This window comes from Nansenia antarctica (genome assembly GCF_963989245.1).
Source record: "Nansenia antarctica genome assembly, chromosome: 15".
NCBI classification, from domain to species: domain Eukaryota; kingdom Metazoa; phylum Chordata; class Actinopteri; order Argentiniformes; family Microstomatidae; genus Nansenia; species Nansenia antarctica.
In genome coordinates this window covers 8,968,876-8,973,875 of record NC_137685.1, presented here as the reverse complement: position 1 = coordinate 8,973,875, position 5,000 = coordinate 8,968,876, and the positions used below count along the sequence as shown (strand labels likewise).

Here is a 5,000-nt window from a genome sequence, read left to right as displayed (position 1 = left end):
TTAATCACGGAGCTCCTTGGGTATTCCAGGGATGTAGCGGCGTAGCGAGGCCCTTAAGCGTGTTAATGATGTTATCTACCTGCGTGGGGAGGTAACCCACCGACGTGTTTAGATGCTCTATTAGACATCCTCCGTGTTGTGGACCTTCTTCTCCCGCAGATACAGACGCGCTGGGGCACGTAGTCAATATCCCCTGGGACCTCGCGTGACAGAGGGACATCTTTATTGGTTGTTTTTAGCCCCGGCTACGTCGTTAGGGCGGAAGGGTTTTTAATGAGGGTTTGAATGATAAACACAACAAGTGTCTACCGCTAGACCAAGAGGACATCCTCAAGTCCTAAGGCCGTCTCTCTCTCTGCTCCGTAAGGTGTGATTTTGATGGAGGATATATTTGTTGGATATTCAGGTCACGTTATGTGGATAGTCTGTTAGATGATCTATGATTCAAACTGATTCAACAAACTGTCAACTGTTACTCTGTTGATATGCAACAGGTTGATAGGGTTGGGGTTAGGGTTGGCTTTTCGGTTAGAGTAAGGGGTTAGGGTTAGCGTTACATTTAGGTTTAAGGTAAGGAGTTAAGGTTAAGTTTAAGTTTAGGGTTAAGTTTAAGGTTAAGGTTAAGGTTAAGTTTAAGGTTAAGTTTAGGGTTAGGGTTCATGGATAGTTAGTTGAAATGTTGTTGAAAGTTAGTTTACCATCTACTGAACATCTACAAACTATCAATTTGGGACGATCCTAATGAAGTGTTTCTGATCTACTTTGCCCATGTTCCAACGACATCATCATCTATTTATTATCGAGGGAGGATGGTGCTTCAACAGACAAATGCAGACAAAATGATAGAAAGATGTGTTGCAGTTTATAATTTGGGGTGATTTGATATGCATTGTTTTGACAGAAGCAGCTCATAATAACCATCAATCCATAATACATTCTCATCTTGATAAAAAAAAAATCTCATCTTAATAAAAATGTAATATTGTTCCTCTGACTTTCAGTCTCAAAAAGTTGCTTTAAATCAAAGAGCCATCACATTGTGAGTGGAGGGTAGGCGATGCGGCGAAGACATTTGATTATAGCCTAGCGTGGAGATATGAGAAGGGAGATGTTACGGCATCCTTTTACAGGCCTCCCCATTGTCACCGCTTGACAACTCCTGTATGATTGACAGCAGAGGAAGTTGACTTTGTAATGACTGTTTTGCATAGTACTTTCTTGTCTTGACAGCACACTACACTTCTTTCCTTGAAGAAAGCGCAGACCAGTGGAGGTCTTGTTATGTTGCCTGTAAACATGCTTTTTGAACCTCCTCTGTTCCCGTAAAAATCTAATCTTCAAGGCTAAAGAGGCAGCTGTGCGTGAGCATCAGCCTGGACCAGAGTAATAGACTATTGGACATGATTCAGGAGAGGCTGATTGAGGCAGACATCAGATGACAGGGGAGGCTACTGGAGGCAGACATGATTTTTTTTTTTTTTTTTTTTTTTTACCAATTTCTACCTCCTCCAGCATCCACTGAACCACCGGTATATATGTTAAATACTCATCATTGATATTCAGCACTTTCACATAAGAAAGATAGCCCCTTTGTTGTCTGAAATGGCACTTTGAGTTACGGTTATGTCATGTGTGTTTGATACCATTCCTCATTCCGTTTCCCTGCATTACAATGAGCCCGCCTTCCGATGTCTACCACCACCACCAGCCTCCCCTGTCCTCCGATGTCTCCCTCCACCAGCCTCCCCTGTCCTCCGATGTCTACCTCCACCAGCCTCCCCTGTCCTCCGATGTCTACCTCCACCAGCCTCATCTGTCCTCCGGTGTCTCCCTCCACCAGCCTCATCTGTCCTCCGATGTCTACCTCCACCAGCCTCCCCTGTCCTCCGGTGTCTACCTCCACCACCCTCCCCTGTCCTCCGGTGTCTCCCTCCACCAGCCTCCCCTGTCCTTCGGTGTCTCCCTCCACCAGCCTCCCCTGTCCTCCGATGTCTACCTCCACCACCCTCCCCTGTCCTCTGATGTCTACCTCCACCAGCCTCCCCTGTCCTCCGATGTCTACCTCCACCAGCCTCCCCTGTCCTCTGATGTCTACCTCCACCAGCCTCCCCTGTCCTCTGATGTCTACCTCCACCAGCCTCCCCTGTCCTCCGATGTCTACCTCCACCAGCCTCCCCTGTCCTCTGATGTCTACCTCCACCAGCCTCTCCTGTCCTCCGATGTCTACCTCCACCAGCCTCCCCTGTCCTCCGATGTCTACCTCCACCAGCCTCCCCTGTCCTCCGATGTCTACCTCCACCAGCCTCCCCTGTCCTCCGATGTCTACCTCCACCACCCTCCCCTGTCCTCTGATGTCTACCTCCACCGGCCTCCCCTGTCCTCCGATGTCTACCTCCACCAGCCTCCCCTGTCCTCTGATGTCTACCTCCACCAGCCTCCCCTGTCCTCTGATGTCTACCTCCACCAGCCTCCCCTGTCCTCTGATGTCTACCTCCACCAGCCTCCCCTGTCCTCCGATGTCTACCTCCACCAGCCTCCCCTGTCCTCTGATGTCTACCTCCACCACCCTCCCCTGTCCTCTGATGTCTACCTCCACCAGCCTCCCCTGTCCTCCGATGTCTACCTCCACCAGCCTCCCCTGTCCTCGGATGTCTACCTCCACCAGCCTCCCCTGTCCTCCGATGTCTACCTCCACCAGCCTCCCCTGTCCTCCGATGTCTACCTCCACCAGCCTCGCCTGTCCTCCGATGTCTACCTCCACCAGCCTCCCCTGTCCTCCGATGTCTACCTCCACCAGCCTCCCCTGTCCTCCGATGTCTACCTCCACCAGCCTCCCCTGTCCTCCGATGTCTACCTCCACCAGCCTCCCCTGTCCTCCGATGTCTACCTCCACCAGCCTCCCCTGTCCTCTGATGTCTACCTCCACCAGCCTCCCCTGTCCTCCGATGTCTACCTCCACCAGCCTCCCCTGTCCTCTGATGTCTACCTCCACCAGCCTCCCCTGTCCTTCGATGTCTACCTCCACCAGCCTCCCCTGTCCTCCGATGTCTACCTCCACCACCCTCCCCTGTCCTCCGATGTCTACCTCCACCAGCCTCCTCTGTCCTCCGACGTCTACCTCCACCAGCCTCCCCTGTCCTCCGATGTCTACCTCCACCAGCCTCCCCTGTCCTCCGATGTCTACCTCCACCACCCTCCCCTGGCATGTCGTATGCAAAGCGGCAGAGGTTCTGTGTGTTTATCCCCAGAGATAGAGTAACATCGGCCGCCAATCTCCCAGCATGACAGCGTAGTTATGGTTACGGAAACGATTATGACATCGAAGCATGTACTGTATGTTCGCCGCCGTGGGAGCCGTATGGAGGAGTGCGCCCGCACATGGATGACGGAGACGACCGCTCTCCTTAGTTTACAGCGTGTTCCTGATAACACCGCGCTGTGTTTGCCGTGCTCTCGATGTCTGTATGATCTGCTGTGGGGTTTTTCTTCCCCCTGACAATAACAAGAAAGATTATTTTTCTGCGAAGAGATGTTATTGTTCAGGGATTTCGGGGGAGAGGGAGAGAAGAGGAGGTTAAAGTTGTTAACTCAGTTCCTCACAATCTGTGAATGGAGTGGCGGAGGGAGCTATCGCAAGTGTGAAGGCCCTTCCCCGAGGATCCTGAGAGCAGTGTTCACGCCGTTTATTTCCATCATGGTAGGCCGGCCGGAGGTCGAAAGGACGGAGGCTCGTTTTAACGCACGGAAGGGGCTGAGGAACACTATCAAACACGACGTGTGTGTGTGATACCATTCTCCATACCGTTCCTCATTCCTGTGCATTACAAAACCTCTGTCCTCCGATTTCTTCTCTGTCCTCCGCTTTTTTTCAATGAGCCTCTGTCCTCCGATTTCTACCTCGACCGACCGGCCGCTCCTTGATCTCCATAGAGCTGAATCCTCTTGTGCAAAGCGTTCTAGCCTGCGGGGCCTCTGAGACGGGTTCTGTTGAGCTGTGACCCAGATTCACCTGCGAAAGCCTCTCAGCCTCATTCAGTGCCAGGGAATGAACCTCTGCTGCCATTGGCTCGCTGGTATAGCACAGTAAGCAGGTCATCCCGTGTCCAATCGAATCAACAGACAAAAGAGGATTTCAAACACCCACCTTTGGATTTGAGGGTTTAAATCCTATTGAATATTGTATGAATCCCAGAATATGGCTCCTGTTCTTTCTCAAAGAGAGCTATATTGCTGTAAAATAATGGTGCAGGAATGTGTATCTTAGATGTTTTGTAACTGCTGGATTAAATACTCTGGAAGGGTGGGTGTCATGCCTGGTTGATTTGACGTGGAATGACCCGAGCGTTTGTTGAAGAGGTTTGTAAGCCAAGTCGGGTTTGGTCAGGGAGTGTATTCATGTAGACACACATCTGGACCGTAACATCTGCACCGCAGAAGGATTCCATCACGTTGTAGGTTTCAGCTCCTGGTAGCAAAAACGTGTTATTAAAACCCTCTCATAACCCTCTCATCTCTGAACTATTCCTGTTATGTATACACGTTCAGTGGATATGGAGTAATATAATAATAATAATAATAATAATGATAATAATAATAATAATAATAACAACAACAATTATATTCATCACTCAAATGATGCGTAAGTTGCAGAGCTCAAACATGACAACACACGTGTGGTGGACACAATGGTCAGTGCACATTTCGTTTACGGTGAATCACTCAATGTTCATTCAATCATAATCTCTCTATCCTTCTATGTATCTCCCCTACCCCTCCTCTCTGCCTAGGTGACTCTGTCTTTTGTACTGTTAGCCTTAGCGTCAGCCGTGCATTTCTGTGCCACTGCACAGGGAAAGATGACCTCACAAGGCTTGTTTTTAGCTCTGGAGGATCTCCGAAGGCTTCTGACAGGCGGTCTTTAGCTCTGGAGGATCTGAGAAGGCTTCTGGGCTGTTTCTCATTAGGCGCAGTAAACACAGCCGCCATCATCCATATCACAA

The 5,000-nt window shown here is 50.0% G+C and overlaps 1 protein-coding gene across 1 annotated transcript in view; it reads left to right on the top strand.

Moving 5' to 3' along the window:
• The window catches only part of grm7 (glutamate metabotropic receptor 7), a gene marked incomplete at both ends in the record, with an annotated part of 98,081 nt that overhangs the window by 78,964 nt on the left and 14,117 nt on the right, over window positions 1-5,000 (top strand). The window lies entirely within an intron of this gene.